This window comes from Chiloscyllium punctatum, chromosome 33 (genome assembly GCF_047496795.1).
Source record: "Chiloscyllium punctatum isolate Juve2018m chromosome 33, sChiPun1.3, whole genome shotgun sequence".
NCBI lineage: Eukaryota > Metazoa > Chordata > Chondrichthyes > Orectolobiformes > Hemiscylliidae > Chiloscyllium > Chiloscyllium punctatum.
Genome location: NC_092771.1, coordinates 42386730 through 42409883, shown reverse-complemented (window position 1 = coordinate 42409883; position 23154 = coordinate 42386730). Strand labels below are relative to the sequence as shown.

At 48.4% G+C, this 23154-nt stretch overlaps 1 pseudogene; it reads left to right on the top strand.

Annotated features, from left to right (window-relative positions):
- Window positions 1-6463: 6463 nt before the first annotated feature.
- Window positions 6464-7412, top strand: LOC140458606 (replication protein A 14 kDa subunit pseudogene; annotated as a pseudogene).
- Window positions 7413-23154: the final 15742 nt, after the last annotated feature.

Sequence of the window (23154 nt, the reverse complement as noted above, 5' to 3'; positions counted from 1 at the left end):
AACAAAGCCAAGCTGACCATCCCTAATCAATCTTTGCTTTTCCAAATGCATGTAAATTGTCTCTCAGAATGCCCTCCAACAGCTTACCCACCACTGCCACAGGCTCACAGCTCCATAGTTCAATGGCTGTTCCTTGCAGCCTTACTTCAATAATGGCCCATCATTAACCACCGTCCAGTCTTCAGGCACCTCACACGTTGTCACTGATCGGTCCATTTTTTTTTTTTTAGATTAGATTAGATTACGTACAGTGTGGAAACACCGCCCCGCCGAAGCGTAACCCACCCATACCCCTACATCTACATCTACATCTACCCCTTACCTAACACTACGGGCAATTTAGCATGGCCAATTCACCTGACCTGCACATCTTTGGACTGTGGGAGGAAACCGGAGCACCCGGAGGAAACCCACGCAGACACGGGGAGAACGTGCAAACTCCACACAGTCGGTCGCCTGAGGCGGGAATTGAACCCGGGTCTCCGGCGCTGCGAGGCAGCAGTGCTAACCACTGTGCCACCGTGCCGCCCACAAGGCCATCTCCATCCTTCTGTAATCTAAGGCTATCATCCTCAGTATTTATCACCCAACCAATCTTCATATCATTCATAAACCCAATGATTAACCCTCCAACATTCAAATCTAAATCTTTTCTATCAACCACATCAGTAAGACCCCAACAGTGAGACATGAACAGACAGAGATTTCTAATTGGGCCATCACTGACTGATTCCTGCCACTCAGCATTCTGCGCCAAATTCCTTGGATCTTGAGTTTTTATGTTCACTATCAGTTTCCAGTATGGGTCCTGATAAAAGCCTTACTGACCTCCAAGCAGATGACAGGAAAGTATTGCCCTTATTTACACACCTGGTCACCTCCTTAAAAACTGCAATCCCATTGGTCAGACCTGACCTCCCCTTAACACAACCATTCTGACTGTTCTTCATGAACTCCAGTCTCTTTAAATGCTGATTAATTCTCTCTCCCAAAATTACTTCCAACAGACCTCCCACCCACAATATTAGCCTGACTGGCCTGTAGCTGCCTGGTATATCTCATGCTCCTTCTTGAACAACAGTACCACATGGTCAGTCTGACGACACCTCTCCTGTGGCCAGAGGGGATTTGAAGATGTTTGCAAGTGTACCTGCTCCTTCCTCCATCACCTCATTCGGTAAACTGAGATGCATCTGTTTGGAGATTTATTGGGTTGTAAGAAGGCCACACCACTCAGAACCATCTCTCTCTATATATATGCTCATTCATTTAATTGTATCACAGAGCATCTTCACAATTTCATATCAACCCTGTCCCAATGAACACTGACAAAATGCATCCATTCACTGTAGCCTCTGGGTCCATGCACACATTCTCACTGTGTTCCACAACCTACTCTTTCTCTCATTATCAATTCACCCTTCATGTCACTGTAAAGTCCTTTCAGATTTTTATTTCCTCTCTTCGCACTCCTCTCTCCCAGGCAATGAGCCTACAATACGATTTGGAGGAGTGTGGATTAGCATTGGGAAGCTCAGAAATAAGGAACACACGACTGTGCTGAGTTTGGGCAGTGGGATTCATTTGGGATGAGCACATGGAAGCTGAGGAATAAACCTCAGACCTGCAGCATGAAAATATCCCTTTGAGCTGGCAGGTCAGTCACACGAAATGAAAACTCGATCCCTGGGAAAAGAGGGTGGTACCTCTTCAGGTTCAATAACCTATTGAAGACGGTCTGTTTGAATTTGGAATCTGGACGTGGGAATCATTGCTGAGCAGGGTATGTAGGAAGCAGAAGCAGAAATGTACTGAACAATTTCAGATATTCCTCTTAGACCACACACATGGGAGCAGAAATTAGGCCATTCAGCCCATCTGATAGTGTGGCACTCACTCAGTACTGACTCTCTTACAATGCATGTATCCCCCAGACTGATGCGCTGACAGTGCAGCGCGCCCTCAGTAATGACCCCCTGACAGTGCAGTGCTTCCTCCGTCCTAACCCTCAGGCAATGCTGCACTCCCTCCATACTGATCCACTGACAGTGCAGCACTCCCTCAGTTCTGACACTCTGACAGTGCAGCACTCCCTTGGTCCTGCACTCCTGACGGTTTGGCACTCCCTCGGTACTGACCCTCTGACAGTGCAGCACGCTCTCAGTACAAATCCTCTGGAAATGCAGCAGGCCGTCAGTATTGACATTCCGACAGTGCGGTGATCCTCTGTCAGTGCCACACATGCTCAGTACTGAACCACTGACAGTGCAGCACACCCTCAGTACTAACCGTCTGGCAGTGCAGCACCCCCTCAGTAGTGACCCTCTGGCAGTGCAGCACTCCCTCAGTAATGACCATCAGACAGTTCACCATTGACAGTGTAGCGCTCCTCAGTACAGATATTCTGGCAATGCAGCAGGCTCTCAATACTGACCTACCAACAGTGCGGTGACCCCTCAGTACTGACCCTCTGACAGCTTGGCGATACCTTAGTACTGACACTCTGAGAATGAGCATTTCCTCAGTACTGACCCTCTGAGAGTGCAGCACTCCCTCAGTACTGACCCTCTGACAGTGCAGCACTCCCTCAGTACTGACCCTCTGACAGTGCAGCACTCCCTCAGTACTGAGACTCTGACAATGCAGCACTCCCTCAGTCGTGACCCTCTGACAGTGCAGCACTCCCTCATTACTGATCCTCTGACATTGCAGTATATCCTCAGTACTGACCCTCAGACAGTGCAGCACTCCCTCAGTACTGACACTCTGACAGTGTGGTACTACCACCGTACTGACCCTCTCACAGTGCAGCACTCCCTCAGTACTGACCCTCTGACGGTGTAGCACTCCATCAGTACTGACCCTCTGATCGTGCAGCTCTCCCTCAGTACTGACCCTCTGACAGTGCAGCACTCCCTCAGTACTGACCATCGGACAGTGCAGCACTCCCGCAGTACTGACCCTCTGACATTGCAGTATATTCTCAGTACTGATCTTCTGACAGTGCAGCACTCCCTCAGTAGTGACCCTCTGACAGTGCAGCACTCCCTCAGTTGTGACCCTCTGACAGTGCAGTATACTCCCTCAGTACTGACCCTCTCACAGTGCAGCACTCCCTCAGTACTGACCCTCTCACAGTGCAACACTCCCTCAGTACTGACCCTCTCACAGTGCAGCACTCCCTCGTGCTGATCCTCTAACAGTGCAGCACTCTCTCCGCACTGACCCTCTGACATTACAGTACATCCTCAGTAATGATCTTCTGACAGTGCAGCACTCCCGCAGTACTGACCCTTTGGCAGTGCAGCACTCCCTCAGTAATGACCATCAGACAGTGCACCATTGACAGTGTAGCGCTCCTCAGTACAGATATTCTGGCAATGCAGCAGGCTCTCAATACTGACCGACCAACAGTGCGGTGATACCTCAGTACTGACCCTCTGACAGCTTGGCGATACCTTAGTACTGACTCTCTGAGAATGAGCATTTCCTCAGTACTGACCCTCTGAGAGTGCAGCACTCCCTCAGTACTGACCCTCTGGCAGTGCAGCACCCCCTCAGTAATGACCATCAGACAGTGCACCATTGACAGTGTAGCTCTCCTCAGTACAGATATTCTGGCAATGCAGCAGGCTCTCAATGCTGACTGACCAACAGTGCGGTGACCCCTCAGTACTGACCCTCTGACAGCATGGCGATACCTTAGTACTGACTCTATAAGAACGAGCATTTCCTCAGTACTGACCCTCTGACAGTGCAGCACTCCCTCAGTACTGACCCTCTGACAGTGTGGCACTACCTCCGTACTGACCTTCTCACAGTGCAGCACTCCCTCAGTACTGACCCTCTGACGGTGTAGCACTCCATCAGTACTGACCCTCTGATAGTGCAGCTCTCCCTCAGTACTGACCCCACTGACAGTGCAGCACTCCCGCAGTACTGACCCTCTGACAGTGCAGCACTCCCTCCGTACTGACCCTCCGACGGTGCAGCACTCCTTCCATGCTGACAATGTGACAGTGCAGCACTCCCTTGGTCCTACGCCCCACACAGTGCAGCGATCACTCTGTACTGACCCTCCGACAGTGCAGCATTCCCTCAGCACTGATCCCTTCACTCTGCAGCATTCCCTCAGACTTGAGCCTCTAACATCACAGCATTCCCGCAATACTGACCCGCTGACTCTGCCGCAGTCTCTTTGTGCTGACATTTCTACAGTGCAGCACTCCCTCAGTACTGACACTCTGACAGTGCAGCACTGCCTCAACACTGATCCTTTAACAGTCCAGCACTCCATCAGAAGTGAGCCTCTGATTACACAGCAGTCCCTTAGTACTGACACTCTGACTCTGCAGCATTGTCTTTGTATTGCCATTTCTACAGTGCAGCACTCCTGCAGTACTGACCGTCTGAGAGTGCAGCACTCCCTCTGTACTGACCCTCTATTAGTGGAGCACTCCCTCAGTACTGACCCTCTGAAAGTGCAGCATTCCCCCAGTACTGATCCTCTGTCAGTGGAGCACTCCCTCAGGTCTGACCCTCTCACAGTGTAGCACTCCCTGAGTACTGACCATCTCATGGTGCAGCACTCCCTCAGTACTGACCCTCTGACCGTGCTGCACTCCCTCAGTACTGACCCTCTGACAGTGCAGCACTCCCTCAGTACTGACCCTCTGACAGTGCAGCACTCCCTCAGTACTGACCCTCTGACAGTGCAGCACTCCCTCAGTACTGACACTCTGATAGTGCAGCACTCCCTCAGTACTGACACTCTGACAGTGCAGCACTCCCTCAGTAGTGACCATCTGACAGTGCAGCACTCCCTCATTACTGATCCTCTGACATTGCAGTATATTCTCAGTACTGACCCTCTGACAGTGCAGCACTCCCTCAGCACTGATCCTTTCACACTGCAGCACTCCCTCAGAAGTGAGCCTCTAACGCCACAGCATTCCCTCAATACTGAACCTCTGACTCTGCAGCACTCTCTCTGTACTGACATTTCTACAGTGCAGCACTCCCTCAGTACTGACCCTCCGACAGTATGGCACTTCCCTGACCGTCTGACAGGGCTGCATTCCCTCGTGACTGCCCCACAGCACTCCCTTAGTACTGACCATCTGATACTGCAGCATTCATTCAGTACTGATTCTCCGACAGAGCAGAACTCCCTGGGTGCTGATCCTCTGACAGTGTGGCACTGTCTCGATTCTGCACCTCCGATAGTACAGCAATGCCTCAGTATTAACCCTCTGACAGGGTAGTGTTCTCTCAGCACTGACCCTCTGACGGTGCAGTGCTCTCTCAGTACAGATCCTTTGACAGTGTCGCATTCCCTCTGGACTGAACATCTGACAGTGCACTGCCCCCTCAGTGCTGACCCTTTGAGAGTGTAGTACTACTCAGTACTGGTCCTCTGGCAATGCAGCAGGCCCTCAATACTGACTATCTGACCCACAGCGCGGTGCTCCCTCAGTACTAACCCCCTCACAGCGTGGTGTTCCCTCAGGACTGACTGTGACACAGCGCGGTGCTCCCTCAGTACTGACTGTCAGACACACAGCGCGGCACTCCCACATACTAACCCTCTCACAGTGCGGCAGTCTGACAGCATGCTGATCCCTTAGTACTGACCCTCACAGAATGAGCACTTCCTCACTAATGACCCTCTTACTGCACAGCACTCCTGTAGTACTGACCCTCTGACAGTGCAGCACTCCCTCAGTATTGACCCTCTGACAGTGCAGCACTCCCTCAGTACTGACCCTCTGACAAGGCAGCACTCCATTGGTACTGGCCATCTGACAGTGCGACACTCCCTCAGTACTGTTCCTACGACACTGCAGCACTCCCTCCATACTGACCCAGTCACAGTGCAGCACTCCCTCAGTCCTGACAGTCTGACAGTGCAGCACTCCCTCAGTACTGACCCTCTCACAGTGCAGCACTCCCTCAGTACTGACCCTCTCACAGTGCAGCACTCTCTCAGTACTGGACCTCTGACAGTGCGACACTCCCACAGTACTGTTCCTATGACACATCAGCACTCCCACAGTACTGACCCTCTGACACTGTGGCATTGCATGTATACTGACCCTCACACTGTGTGGCGCACCTTCATAATGAATTTCAGACAATGTGGCGCATCCTCTGATCATTCAGTACTCCCTCAGAACTGATGCTCTAAAAGTGCAAATGCTCTTTAGCCCTGTGCCCCTGACGGTGCTGCAATCCCTCAGTACTGACCCTCTGACAATGCTGCGATCACTCAGTACTGACCTCTGACAGTACAGCTCTCCCTCAGCACTGCTCCTTTGACACTGCAGCACTCCCTCAGAAATGACACTCTAACACAACAGCATTCCCTCAGTACTGACCCTCTGATTCTGCAGCACTCTCTTTGTACTGACATTTCTACAGTGCATCATTTCCTCAGTACTGACACTCATACAGTGTGCCTGGTGGAAGTGAGTGTGGAGAGAATAGTCAACGATTCCCGCCAAATAGCGGGAGGTTCGTGGTTGCAGGGGAAAGACAAACGGGAGTAAATGGCGGACGATCTGGAGGGTCCGCGCACGAGGATTAACCCGAGCTTGGTCTCGCGGTTTACCGGGAGAGCCGTTTGTTTCGTGGGCAGAGTTCAGAAGGTTCACCCCTCTGGGACTTCCTTTGTTCTGTCAGATGGTGATGAGAAGAATGTAACAGTCGAAATGACTGATCCACTTGATGAGGAGTTGAGTGGAGTCATTGAAGTGGTTAAAAAGATCACACCAAAAGCCACCATCAAGGCTGCATATTATGCTCCTTTCCGAGAGGACAAAAGCAGTTTTGATCTCCATCTTTACAATGAAGCGCTGAACGTCATATATGAATTTCCACAGTACTATCCCTTTAGTGTTACAGCAAGTGGTTGATTTTCTCTTTTTTTTAATATAATGAGAAGGTATTATTCGGAAGACAAGATCTCAACTAACAGAAGATCTGATAATTTATCATTTTACTCTATACAAGTGTCAATATAGTAATCAGTTTCTGAAAGTTGTTTACTTTGAAATGAAAGATAAAAAGTGTTTGAGGCCATTTATTGAAAATATTTGTTTTGCAATATTCCAAGACATATTTGTGAAAAAAATAATTTTACATGGATACTTAAGGTCGAGAGAGATTGGCACTTTGGAAATTTGTTTTTTTTTCCATATGTGGAGCTGACAAATCATAGTACTTCACCTGCAAGAACAAGTAAAACGTAAACATTGAGATTCAAAGGATTGCAGTGTAAAATATACTGGCTTACTTATTTGTTTTAAAATTGTACTATAACAGACCAAACATTTCATTGGTGACATTTAGGTTAAAACACTTTGACCAGATTACTGTCAATGAATGTACTCAAGTTTGTTTGGATTTCAGTAAAGACCAACTTTTTTGTTAAGAAAAAAAAAGACACTCATACAGTGTGGCATTCCCTCAGTACTGACCCCCCGACAATGTGGCACTCCATCAATACAGATGCTCGAACCGTGTAGCACTCCCTCGGTACTGACCCTCCGACAGAGCAGAACTCCCTCAGTACTGACACTCTGACAGTGCGGCACTGCCTCATTTCTGCATAGTCCAGCACTCCCTTTAGCAGTGCAGCACTCACTCGGTACTGACCCTTTGGCAGTGCAGCACTCTCCCTGAACTGACCCTCTGAAACAACACTCGCTCAGAACTGACACACTCACCGTGTCGCGCTCCCTCAGTAATGACCCTTTGACAGTACATCACTCTCTCAGTACTGACCCTCTGGCAATGCAGCAGTCCATAGCGTGACGCGCCCTCAGTACTAATCCCCTCAGAGTGCGGTGCTCCCTCAGTTCTAACCCTTTCACAGTGCAGCGCTCCCTCAGTAGTAACCCTCTCACAGTGCGATACTCTGACAGCATGGCCATCCATTAGTACTGACCATCAGAGAGTGCGCACTTCATCATTACTGACCCTTTCACTACACAGCAATCCCTCTGTCCTGACTCTGACAATACAGCACTCCCTCCACACTGATCCTCTGACAATGCAGCACTCCCTCCACACTGATTCCCTGATAGTGATGCACTCCCTCAGTACTGACTATCTGACAGTGTGGAAATGGCCCTATACTGCCCCTCCGACAGTGTGTCAAACCCTCAGTACTGACCTTCGAACAATGCAGCGCACCCTAAGTACTGGCCCTCTGACAGTGTGGCTCAATCTCAGGACAAAACCTCTGACAGTACAGAACTCCGTCAGAACTGACACTCTGGCAGTACAGCATTCCCTCAGGTTTGACTCATTGAAGTGTAGCACTCCCTCAGTACTGACCCATTGACAGTGTAGCACTCCCTCAGTTACTGAACCTCTGCCTCGGTCCTGCACCTCTGATAGTCCAGCAGTGCCTCAGTACTGGCCATCTGACAGTGTTGCACTCTCTCTGTACTGACCCTCTGACAGTGCAGCACTCCCTCAGTACTGACCCTCTGGCAATGAGGCACTCCCCCAGTACTGATCCTCTGATGGTGCAGTGCTCTCTTAGTGCACATCCACTGATAGTGTGGCTTGCCCTCTAGACTGAACGTCTGACAGTGTGGTGCTCCCTTAGTACTGACTCTCTGACAGTGCAACACTCTCTCTGTACTGATCCTCTGAAATAGTTCTCACTCAGAACTGACACTTTCACTATGTAGCACTCCCTCAGTACTGACCTTTTGATAATGCACGCTCCCTCAGTGCTGACAGTTTGACAGTGTAGTGCTCGCTCAGTACTGACCCTCTGATGGGGCAGTGCTCTCTGAGTACAGAGCCTCTGACAGTGTGGCATTACCTTTGGACTGAACCTCTGACAGTGTGGTGCTCCCTCAGTACTGACCCTTTGGCAGTGTAGTACTCCTCAGAAATGGCCCTCTGGTAATGCAGCAGTCCCTCACTACTGACTGTTTGACAGTGCGGTGATCCCTCAGTACTGACCGTCTGGCAATGTAGCAGTCCCTCAGTACTGACTCTCTGACAGTGCAGCACTCCCTCAGTACTAACCCTCTGAGTGTGCACTCCCTCAGTGTCTGACAGTGTGGTGCTCCAATCGCCACCAGGACAGAACCCCACTGGTCCTCACCTACCACCCCACCAACCTCCATATACATCGCAGCATCCGTCATCATTTCCGCCACCTCCAAACAGACCCCAACACCAAGGATATATTTCCCTCCACACCCCTATCGGCATTCTGGAAAGACCACTCCCTCCGTGACTCCCACGTCAGGTTCCCAAACCCCACCAACCCAACCCCCACTCCCGGCACCTTCCCCTGCAACCGCAAGACATGCAAAACTTGCGCCCACACTTCCCCGCTCACTTCCCACCAAGGCCCAAAGGGATCCTTCCATATCCACCAGAAATTCACCTGCACCTCCACAAACATCATTTACAGCCTCCGCTGCACCCGATGTGGCCTCCTCTATATTGGGGAGACAGGCCGCCTACTTGCGGAACATTTCAGAGAACACCTCTGGGACTCCCGCACCAACCAACCCAACCACCCCGTGGCTGAACACTTTAACTTCCCCTCCCACTCCACCAAGGACAGGCAGGTCCTTGGCCTCCTCTATCGCCAGACCATAGCAACACAACGGCTGGAGGAAGAACGCCTCATCTTCCGCCTAGGAATCCTCCAACCACAAGGGATGAATGCAGATTTCTCCAGCTTCCTAATTTCCCCTCCCCCCACCTTACCTCAGTCCCAACCCTCGGACTCAGCACCACCTTCTTGACCTGCAATCTTCTTCCTGACCTGTCTGCCCCAACCCACTCCGGCCTATCACCCTCACTTTAACCTCCTTCCCCCTATCGCATTCCCAATGCCCCTCCCCCAAGTCCCTCCTCCCTGCCTTTTATCTTAGCCTGCTTGGCACACTTTCCTCATTCCTGAAGAAGGGCTCATGCCTGAAACGTCGATTCTCCTGCTCCTTGGATGGTGCCTGACCTGCTGCGCTTTTCCAGCAACACATTTTTCAGCTCTGCTCTCTAGCATCTGCAGTCCTCACTTTCTCCTCCATGATAGAGATTGAGCCAATAATGTTGGCATTACGAACCTGTTAGCTGAGGTAACTGCCCCCCGCCCTCCCCCTTTATGGGGGAGGAATTCAATCCCTTTAATAGAGCAAGCTTGAGATTTCAACATTAAAAACAATCTGTCCGGACGCGCTGGAGACCTGAAACATCAATACAGAGATTGCTGAAGGAGCTAAGCATGTCCGGCAGCATCTCTGAGGGACAGGGAGGAAGAGACAGAGAGGGAGGAAGAGACAGAGAGAGAGTTCACCTTTCAATCCAGTGATTACTGCAGGAAATTTGCTTCAGAACAGACCGTTTTGAGGAAGGGTCACTTGAAATGTGAATTGTTCCTCTCTCTTCACCATTGCTGCCTGATCTGCTGAATTTCTCCAGCCATCTGTTTGCTTGAGAATTTGATCTGACCTGATTCAAGTGACACTGAGTAATTCAGTCTGTGTTCAATGCCCTGAGGCTGCTTCTGCTGAATGTTGACAAACAGGTTTAAGGCTGTGTAAGGTATTGTATTAGGCGGGGGGGGGTACATGGGAGAACAGATACAGAACACAGGCACTTCACAAAGATCCTTCTCAATTTAACTTTGTGATGTTAATTCAGAAGGAACAGCTCAGACCTAACATTTCAGTTCACCAGCCAAGGGGAGTATATATGTCCTGACAAAGACTTGTTGTAAAGACTGTACAGAACTGAACTTTAGTGACTATGTTTGTACGTAAAGTTTTTTTTCTGAATAAAGTCTCTTTTTGAAACTTATATAAATATTTTTTTGAGGGGGATCAAGCATCTTGAGCTTGTGGAGGCATTGCCCTTTTCCCTAATCTTTTCCCTAATCTTTCTTAAATAAACGCTAGACAAGTTAGATACTCCCCGAGAATAAACATCAAACTGTCATCAACGGGGAGGAGATGGTGGGATTGTGTTGCCTGACCCCACCCGGGTTCGATTGCAGCCTCGGGCGACTGCCTGTGTGGAGTTGGCACATTCTCCCCGTGTTAGCCTCTGGGTGCTCCAGTTCCCTCCCACTGTCCAAGGATGTGCAGGCTAGGTGGATTAGCCAGAGGAAATGAAGGGATCCAGGGATGGGTGGGGGGATGGGGGGATGGGGAATGGGCTGCTCTGCTGAGGGTCAATGTGAACCTGATGAGCCGGATGGCCTGCTTTCACATTCTATGATCAATCCAGAGACTCAAATCATGTTCTGGGCCCTGGGCTCCAATATTGGGGGTGGTTGTGGGTCATCATAGTGAGAACAGGTTTGGGAATGAACACGGTCCAAGGGGGCAACAGGTTTGCTTTCTGAGGGTGTTGATGGCATGAATGTTTTGTCGAGGTTCTTTGGGGATAAACATACTGAGGAGATGCTTTCTGAGGTGCTGAGGGAGCACTATCTGGCAGTATAGGGTGCAGAAGGTGGAATGGTACAGATACTCCTCCCTAATCATTTCCTCAGCGTCCCCAAGGCACGCTGGTGTGGTAATCTGAGATGGAAGCCACTCCCCATTTTAGAAGATTAGATCAACACTCAGTGAAAAATAACACAAACACATGCCTTAAACATGGAGTGGAGGAAAACTGTTATGAATCTATCATCACTTGCTGCTTGGACACGGTTTAGAAAAGCAGGCACCCAAACAGACCAATGCTGTCGATGGAAGGGATGCTGCACAGGAAGATCCAAGAAGTCATTTGCAGTTAATGTCTGTCTCCCTGCAGAGGCCATCATCCGAGATCAGGGTTCAGTCCTGGGAGAAATCATCTCTCCATCAAAACCTCAACCATGTCTGTGTGTGTGTGTAAGGTTCTATTGTGTATCCAAGAAAACAAACTCATGCTGTTATTTCAGGTTGATTGGTCCTTGATTTTCAAAACACTGGCAAAGACACAAATGTGAAACTTTTTAAAAGCTGAAAAACTCACTTAACTGGGGTAAAGTGAATGCTGTAAAGCTCCCAAAAGAGGTTGCGATGGAAGTAACAAGCAACATTAGATTGAGAAGAGATAGTGCCATTCAGGTGCAGAGGTATTGTTGGAATGTCTATTCAGGATTAACTAAGTCATTTCAGCAGAGGAGAAAACAATTCCAGGTAGATCAAAAACACCTTGGAGATAGTGTCTCAACCAATCTTCTCAGTGATAGTATGATATTCCTCTGGACCAGGTGGGACTTGAACCTGGATCTCGTAGCTCAGTGGTAAAGACGCTACCACTGTCCCTTTCTACCTTCCCCAAACTGTACAAGAGACCTAACACTTGGCTGCAGACATCAATTAAAAACAGCCAATGTGACAAGGTCTTCAAGAAGGAAGGATGGAGAAACCAGGAATATACAGGCCAATCAGTCTGACGGTGGGGAAACTGTTGGAATGAATATTTAGGGAAAGAATGAATCTGCACTTGGAGCAGGCAGGGGTTAATCAAGAACGGTAGGTGTGTTTTTATTAAAGGAAGGTCATATCTGAACAACCTGTTTGAATTTCTCAAAGAGGTGGCCAGATCTGTAGGTGATAGCAATGCATTTGGTGTAGGCTGCTTGGAATTCAGCGGGGCTTTTGATAAGGTCCTGCATGGGACACTGATGGCAAAGACAAGAGCCTATGGCATCCAAGGAAGTTTGGCAAATTGGATCCACAATGGGCTGAGTGGCAGGAAGCAGAGGGTGATGGTTGAGCTTGCTTCTGTAACTGGAAGCTTGTGCCCAGTGGGATCTTGCAGAGGCCAGTATTGGGTCCTCGCAGTTTCTAGGTTTATAGAAATAACTTTCACTTCAAAGTTGGAGGATTGATCAGTGAGTTCACGGATGATATGAAAACTAATGTGCTGGCGAAGAGTGAGGAAGATAGAATTAGAGCATAGGGGGACAAACATGGTAAGGGAATACATGATGAACTATAGGGCCCTGGGAAGCACTGAAGATCAGAGGGACCTTGTTGTGCCTGTCCACCAGTCACTTAAACACCGGGACAAGTGATAAACTCGCCTTTCCTTGTTAAGCACAGAGTTTGAGCTGGGAAGTTCTGTCAGAACTGTCGAAAACATTGGCTAGGGGACAGCTAGCTTGTTGTCTGCATTTCTGCAATCCACATTTAAGGACGGATATGCGAGCACTCGAGACTTGGAAGGATGTTGTCTGAGCTGGAGAGTTTCAGTTATGAAGAGAGACTGGAAAGATTGGGTTATTTTCCTTCGACCAGAGAAATTGAGAGGGGAGTCACAGGTAGATAGGATAGTGGAGAAGGCTTTTTGTATGCTTTCCCTTATTGGTCAGAGTATTGAGTAAAGGAGTTTGGAAGTCATGTTGTGGCTGTACAGGACATTGGTTAGGCCACCTTTGGAGTATTGTGTGAAATTCTGCTCTGATTCCTGCAGAAAGGATGTTGTGAAATTTGAAAGGGTTCAAAAAAGATTTAAAAGGATGTTGCCAGGGTTGGAGTGTTTGAACTACAGGGAGAGGCTGAATAGGCTGGAGCTGTTTTCCCTGGAGTGTTGGAGGCTAAGGAGTGACCTTCCAGACATTTATAAAATCATGGAGGCATAGATAGACAAGGTCTTTTCCCTGGGGTGTGGTAGTCCAAAACTAGAGGGCATAGGTCTAGGGTGAGAGGGAAGGATTTACAAGGTCCTAAGGGCCAACTTTTTCATGCAACAGGCAGTGCGTGTATCCAAGAGGAAGTGCAGGCCAGTACGCGGCTAGTAACATATAAAAGGTATCGGGAGGGGTATTAGAAAACTCCACCACCACCTGATGAAGGAGCAGCGTTCCGAAAGTTAGTGGTTCCAAATAAACCAGTTGGACTATAACCTGGTGTTGTGTGATTTTTAACTTGAATTGGAAGGGATTAGAGGGCCAAATGTTGGTAAATGGGACTAGATTAATTTTGGATATCTGGTTGGCATGGACGAGTTGGGCTAAAGGATCTGTTTGTGTGTTGTACATCTGATTGACTCTATGACATCATTGAGCTGTATCAAATAATGAGAGGTGTTGATTGGGTAGACAGTAAGTAAATATTCCCCTTCATGGAGGAACCAGTTAAGACAATGCTGTAAAGACTGGAAGGCAGTGCAGATATTTAAGGTAAGGGGCAGGAGACTTAAGGGGAATGTCAGTCATAAAGTCATACAGCATGGAAACAGACCTTTTGGTTCCCCCCAAGTCAATGCTAATCATAACCCCAAACAAAACTAGTCCCACCGCCTGCTCCTGGCCCATATCCCTCCAATTCTTTCCTGTTTATCCAAATATCTTTTAAACATTGGAACTGTACCAACATCCATTAATTCATCTGGAAGTTCATTCACACATGAACCACTCTCTGTGTAGAAAAAGTTGACCCTCATTTCCCATTTAAATATTTCTCCTCTCACTTTAAAAATATGTCCCCTAGTCCTGAAGTCTAGGGGGGAATAAGCTCTCTAGTCCAAGGGGAAAATTTCCTCACTATCTACCTAATGAACACTTCTCATTATTTTATACATCTCAACCATGTCATCGAGTAATAGAGATGTACAGCACAGAAACAGATCCTTCGACCCAACTCGTCTATGCTGACTAGATATCCTAAATTATCCTATTCCCACTTACCAGTACTTGGTCCATATCCCTCTAATCACTTCCTCTTCATATACAAGCCCTGAAGTCTATCACCCGAGGGAAAAGACATCTGACATTCACCTTATATATGCCTCTTATTATATTGTAAACCTCTGTAAAGTCGCCCTAAAACCTTCAAGCTCATTTCCATATAACTCAAACCCTCCAGTCCTGGCAACATCTTGTAAATATTTTCTGAGCAGTTTAACAATACCCCTCCTTTAACAGGGAGACCAGAATTGGACACAGTATTCTAGAAGAGGCCTGTACAACCTCAATGTCCTAACTCCTATACTCATGGTCTGTGTAAAGAAGGAAAATGGCCTTCACCCAGAGGGTGATGAGAAACTGAATTCACTGCCGGAAGGGTAATGCAGACAGAAGCTCTCAAATCATTGAAGAAGTATTCAGAAGTGCACTTGCAATGCCAAGATATACAAGGTGATGGGTCTTGAAGGAGAACCGTTGCTGGTGTTTTTGAATCTGTAGTCTGTACTGTTTGCCCGAAACATCAATTTTCCTGCTCCTCGAATGCTGCCTGAGTTGCTGGGCTTTTCCAGCACCACTCTAATCTAGACTCTGGTTTCCAGCATCTGCAGTCCTTGTTTTTACCTTATATAAGGTGATGGGCCAAATGCTGAGAAATGAAGTTACCATAGTTTGATGGTGGTTTTTGACTGGCACAGAATCAATGGACTGAAGGGACTTGTTCTGCACTGGAGACTGCTGCGATTCGAAAAAAACAGGGCAATGAAGAGGCTTTCATTGAGGTGTTGGCACGAACAATTGTCAATGTGGAAGTGCCACAGGATTGAGCTTTATTCTGACACACTGTCAGACCTGGAGTTGAACTCTGTTCTCACTCTCTGCAGATGCTTCTGGACCTGCTCCATTTCTTCAGCACTCAGCGTTTATTTGTGGTTACAGAGAGGATCTGGGGCTGTAGAGGTGAAATCTGATGGGTTGGTAGATATGGGGAGGCAAAGCAGACACTTCCTGATTGAAAATTAAAACTCAGACATAGAATTGTGAGGCTGTTAGTGTATATTCTGTTCCACAAATCCAGACGACACAGGTTTCAGTGCAACAGCAGATACTTTATTATCGGAGTGCAGCGTGAGATTCTCGATGTTCCTGAAAGTAGTCGTGTGTCTACTTGTGGTGACACTTCTCCACTAATCTCTGCTCTATACACAAAGGCCGTACTTTTTATGGGAATAATACAAAAAGGCTCTCAGCCACATGGTTTATTGTCGTTACATTGTTTAAGATGGGCAATTATAATTTTACAAGGCCCGGTGAATGTCGATGTCCTGCGATAATGAGTGAATGGATTACAGCGACTGATTATCGTATTCTTCATGATCATGTGTCAATGGGAAAAGATTAAAACTGAAGGGTTTTGCCTGTTTTCAACGGGGAATTCATATCCCAATGCTAATAAGGAGAGGAAGCAAGATAATGGGAGCAGGAGGCAGTTTAACAGGGTTGCGGCCAAGGCTACCAATCTTCGCTGGGGAGGACAAATCCCTTTACCTGAGGCTGCAGAGGAATCCACATGTGTGGCTGCAATGGATTCCTTCTCGAAGATTCAGTAATCCTACTGAGATGTTCTGTCTATTCTGTAATTGATGCAGCAGTGAGTATGTTTCACAGTGGAATGTTTAACTCTTGAGTGCCCAGTGTGCCTTGAAAGAGAATTAAAACATGGAACTGATCCCTTTCTGGCTTTATAACGCCCTCACCAGTCAGTGACAGCAAACTCCTCCTGCCAGATATAAACCAGCCCTTAACTCACTGACACCAACCACCCCCTGTCGAATATAAACCACCCGACAGACACAAATCTCCCCATGTCTGATGTCACTCTGCCCCACAGACAGTTGACAACATTTTCCTCCAGTCTGATATAAATCAACCCCACACTCCCTGACACCAATCTCCCCATGTCTGATATAAATCAACCGTACAGTCACTGACACCAATCTCTGTCTGTCTGATATAATCCAGCCGCACCGTCACTGACACCAATCTCTTTCTGTCTGATATAAATCAACCCCACAGGCACTGACACCAATAACCTCCTGTCTGATATAAACCAACCACACAGTCACTGACACCAATGTCCCCCTGTCTGACATTAACCAGACCCACAGTCCCTGACACCAATCTCCCCCTGTCTGATATAAACCAGCTCTACAGTCACTGACATCAATCTCCCCCTATCTGATATAAAACAGCATCACAGTCCCTGACACCAATCTCCCCCGTCTGATATAAACGAGACCTACAGTCACTGACACCAATATCCCCCTGTCTGATATAAACCAGCCCCACAGTAAATGACACCAAACTCCCCCTGTCTGATATAAACCAGCTGCACAGCCAGTGACACCAATCTCCCTCTGTCTGATATAAACCAGACCCACAGTTACTGACACCAATCTCCCCCTGTCTGATATAAACCAGACGCACAGTCACTGACACCAACCTCACCCTGTCTGAGATAAACCAGCGCCACAGTCACTGACAACGATCTCCCTCTGTGCGATATAAACCAGACCCACAGTCACTGACACCAATCTTGCTCTGCCTGATTTAATCCAGCCCCACAGTCACTGACACCAATCTCCCACTGGCTGATATAAACCAGACCAACAGTCACTGACACCAACCTCACCCTGTCTGAGATAAACCAGCGCCACAGTCACTGACACCGATCTCCCTCTGTGTGATATAATCCAGCCCCACAGTCACTGACACCAATCTCCCACTGGCTGATGTAAACCAGACCCACAGTCACTGACACCAACCTCACCCTGTCTGAGATAAACCAGCGCCACAGTCACTGACACCAATCTCCCCCTGTCGGATATAAACCAGACCCACAGTCACTGACACCAATCTCACCCTGTCTAATATAAACCAGCTCCACAGTCACTGACACCTATCTCCCTTACTGTCTGATAAAGACGAGACCTACAGTAACTGACACCAATCTCCCCCTGTCTGATATAAACGAGCTCCACAGTCACTGACACCAATCTCCCACTGTCTGATATAAACCAGACCTACTATCACTGACACCAACATCCCCCGGTTTGAGAGAAACCAGCCCCACAGTCACTGACGCCAATCTCCCTCTTACTGATATTATCCCAACCCACAGTCACTGACACAAATCACCCCCTGTCGGATAAAAACCAGACCCACAGTCACTGCCACCAATCTCCCTCTGTCTGATATAAACCAGACCCACAGACACTGACACCAATCTCCACTACTGCCTGATATAAACCAGCACCACAGTCACTGATACCAATCTACATCTGAATGACATAATCCAGCCCCACAGTCACTGACACCAATATGCACCCTGTTGAATATAAAAAAGCCCCACAGTCACTGAAATTAATCTCCCCTTGTCTGATATAAACCAGACACACAGTCACTGACACCAATCTCCCCCTGTCTGATATAAACCAGACCTACAGTCAATGACAACAATCTCCCCCTGTCTGATATAAACCAGACCCACAGTCACTGACACCAATCTCCCCCTGTCTGATATAAACCAGACCTACAGTCACTGACACCAATCTCTACTTGTCTGATATAAACCAGCCGCACAGTCACTGACACAAATCTCACCCTGTCTGATATAAACCAGACCCACATTCACTGACCCCAATCCCACCCTGTCTGACATGAACCAAACCCACAGTCACTGACACCAATCTCCCCCTGTCTGATATAAACCAGACCTACAGTCAATGACAACAATCTCCCCCTGTCTGATATAAACCAGACCCACAGTCACTGACACCAATCTCCCCCTGTCTGATATAAACCAGACCCACAGTCACTGACCTCAATCCCACCCTGTCTGACATGAACCAAACCCACAGTCACTGACACAAATCTCCACCTGTCTGATATAAACCAGACCCACAGTTACTGATGCCAATCTACCCTTGTCTAATATAAACCAGACCCACAGTCACTGACACCAATCTCCCCAACTGTCTGATATAAACCAGCCCCATAGTCCCTGACACCAATCTCCCCCTGTCAGATATAAACCAGTCCCACAGTCACTGACACCAATCTCCATCTGACTGACATAATCCAGCCCCACAGTCACTGTCACCAACATCCCCCTGTCAGGTTTAAACCAGACACACAGTCCCTGACACCAATCTCCCCCTGTCTGATATAAACCAGCCCACAGACACTGAAATTTATCTCCCCCTGTCTGATAAAAACCAGACCAACAGTGATTGACGATAATCTCCCCGTCTGATAAAAACCGGCCCCACAGTCACTGACACCAATCTCTCGATGTCTGATATAATCCAGCCCCACAGTCACTGACAACAATCTCCCCCATTCGGATATAAACCAGACCCACAGTCCCTGACACCAATCTCCCCCTGTCGGATATAAACCAGACCCACAGTCACTGTCACCAAACTCCCTCTGTCTGATATAAACGTGACCTACAGTCACTGACACCAAAACCCCCTGTCTGATATAAACCAGCTCCACAGCCACTGACACAAATCTCCCCCTGTCTGATATAAACCAGACCCACAGTTACTGACGCCAATCTACCCTTGTCTAATATAAACCAGACCCACAGTCACTGACACCAATCTCCCCCTGTCTGATATAAACCAGACCCACAGTTACTGACACCTATCTCCCCCACTGTCTGATATAAACCAGCACCACAGTCACTGACACAAAGCTCCACATGACTGATATAAAATAGCCCCACAGTCACTAACACTAATCTCCCCCTGTCTGATATAATCCAGCCCCACAGTCACTGACACCAATATCCCCCTGTCAGGTATAAACCAGCCCCACAGTCACTGACACCAGTCTCCCCCTGTCTGATATAAACAAGCCCCACAGTCCCTGACACCAATCTCACCCTGCCTGATAAAAACCAGCCCCTCAGTCACTGAAACCAATCTCCTCCTGTCTGATATAAAACAGCCACAGTCGCTGACACCAAGCTCCCCCTGTCTGACATAAAGCAGCTAAACAGTCAGGGACACCAATCTCCTCCTGTCTGATGTAACCCAGCCCCATCGTCCCTCAGACCAATCTCACACTGTCTGAGAAAAACCAGACCCATAGTCCCTGACACAAATCCCCCCCCCCCCGTCTGATATAATCCAGACCCACAGTCACTGACAATAATCTCCCCCCGTCTGATACAATCCAGCCCCACAGTCACTGACACCAATCTCACCCAGTCTGGTATAAACCAGCCCAACAGACACTGACACCAATCTCCCCCTGTCTGATATAATCCAGCCCCATCGTCCCTGACACCAATCTCCCTGTTTGATATACACCAGATCCACAGTCACTGACACCAATCTCACTCTGTCGGATATAAACCAGACCCACAGTCCCCAACACCAATCTCCCTTTGTCTGATATAAACCAACCCCACAGTCATTGACACCAATCTCCCCGTGTATGATATAAGCCAGACCCTCAGTCAGTGTCGCCAATCTCGCCCTGTCTGATATAAACCAGCCCCACAGTCACTGATACCAATCTCCCCCTGTCTGATATAAAACAGCCCCACAGACACTAAAAACAAATCTCCGCCTGTCTGATATAAAACAGTTCCACCATCACTAACACCAATCTGCCCCTGTCTGATATAAAACAGCCCCACAGTCCCTGACACCAATCTCCCCCTGTCTGATATAAACCAGACCCACAGTCCCTGACACCAATCACCCCCTGTCTGATGTAAACCAGGCGCACAGACACTGACACCAATCTCCCCCTGTCTGATATAAACCAGTCCCATCGTCCCTGACACCAATCTCCACCTATCTGATATAAACAAGATCCACAGTCCCTGATACCAATCTCCTCCAGTCTGAAATAAACCAGACCCACAGTCACTGACACCAATCTCACTCTGTCGGATATAAACCAGACCCACAGTCCCCAACACCAATCTCCCTTTGTCTGATATAAACCAACCCCACAGTCACTGACACTTATCTCCCCGTGTATGATATAAACCAGTCCCATCGTCCCTGACACCTATCTCCACCTAAAAGATATAAACAAGAACCACAGTCCCTGATACCAATCTCCTCCAGTCTGAAATAAACCAGCCCCACAGTCACTGACACCAGTCTACCCCTGTCTGAGATAAACCAGCTCCACAGTCACTGACACCAATCTCACCCGGTCTGATATAATCCAGCCCCACAGTCACTGACACCAATCTCACCCAGTCTTATTTAAAACAGCCGCACAGTCCCTGACGCCAATCTCCCCCGGTCGGATCTAAACCAGGCCCACAGTCCCTGACACCAATCTGCCCGTGTCTGATATAAACCAGACACACAGTCACTGACCCCAATCTCCCCCTGTCTCATATAAACCAGACCCACCTTTCCTGACACATATCTCCCCCTGTCTGATATAAACCAGACCCACCGCCACTGACACCAATCTCCCCCTGTCTGATCTAAACCAGCTGCACAGTCACTGACACCAATATCCCCCTGTCTGATATAAACCAGACCCACAGTCAATAACACCATTCTCCCCATGTCTGATATAAACCAGAACCACGATCCCTGACACCAATCTCACCCTGTTTGATATAAACCAGCTCCACAGTCACTGACACCAATCTCCCCCTGTCTGATATAAACCAGCCCCATAGTCCCTGACACCAATCTCCCCCTGTCTGATATAAACCAGACAAAAAATCCCTGATACCAATCTCCCCCTGTCTGATATAAACCAGCCCCACAGTCACTGACACCAATCTCCCCGCGTATGATATAAGCCAGACCCACAGTCAGTGTCGCCAATCTCGCCCTGTCTGATATAAACCAGCCCCACAGTCACTGATACCAATCTCCCCCTGTCTGATATAAACCAGCCCCACAGACACTGACACCAATCTCCCCCTGTCTGATATAAAACAGTTCCACCATCACTAACACCAATCTGCCCCTGTCTGATATAAAACAGCCCCACAGTGCCTGACACCAATCTCCCCCTTTCTGATATAAACCAGACCCACAGTCCCTGACACCAATCTCCCCCTGTCTGATATAAACCAGCCTCACAGACACTGACACCAATCTCCCCTTGTCTGATATAAACCAGCCCACGGACACTGACACCAATCTCCCCTTGTCTGATATAAACCAGTCCCATCGTCCCTGACACCAATCTCCACCTATCTGATATAAACCAGCTCCACAGTCCCTGATACCAATCTCCTCCAGTCTGATATAAACCAGACCCACAGTCACTGACACCAATCTCACTATGTCGGATATAAACCAGACCCACAGTCCCCAATACCAATCTCCCTTTGTCTGATATAAACCAACCCCACAGTCACTGACACTTATCTCCTCGTGTATGATATAAACCAGTCCCATCGTCCCTGACACCTATCTCCACCTAAAAGATACAAACAAGAACCACAGTCCCTGATACCAATCTCCTCCAGTCTGAAATAAACCAGCCCCACAGTCACTGACACCAGTCTACCCCTGTCTGAGATAAACCAGCTCCACAGTCACTGACACCAATCTCACCCGGTCTGATATAATCCAGCCCCACAGTCACTGACACCAATCTCACCCAGTCTTATTTAAAACAGCCGCACAGTCCCTGACGCCAATCCCCCCCGGTCGGATCTAAACCAGGCCCACAGTCCCTGACACCAATCTAATTTTGTCTGATATAGACCAACCCCACAGTCACTGACTCCAATCTGCCCGTGTCTGATATAAACCAGACACACAGTCACTGACCCCAATCTCCCCCTGTCTCATATAAACCAGACCCACCTTTCCTGACACATATCTCCCCCTGTCTGATATAAACCAGACCCACCGCCACTGACACCAATCTCCCCCTGTCTGATATAAACCAGCTGCACAGTCACTGACACCATTCTCCCCATGTCTGATATAAACCAGAACCACAATCCCTGACACGAATCTCACCCTGTTTGATATAAACCAGCCGCACAGACACTGACACCAATCTCCCCTTGTCTGATATAAACCAGCCCACGGACACTGACACCAATCTCCCCGTGTATGATATAAACCAGACCCACAGTCCCTGACACCAATCTCACCCGGTCTGATATAATCCAGCCCCACAGTCACTGACACCAATCTCACCCAGTCTTATTTAAAACAGCCGCACAGTCCCTGACGCCAATCTCCCCCTGTCGGATATAAACCAGGCCCACAGTCCCTGACACCAATCTCATTTTGTCTGATATAGACCAACCGCACAGTCACTGACTCCAATCTGCCCGTGTCTGATATAAACCAGACACACAGTCACTGACCCCAATCTCCGCCTGTCTGATATAAACCAGACCCACCTTCCCTGACACCAATCTCTCCCTGTCTGATATAAACCAGACCCACCGTCACTGACACCAATCTCCC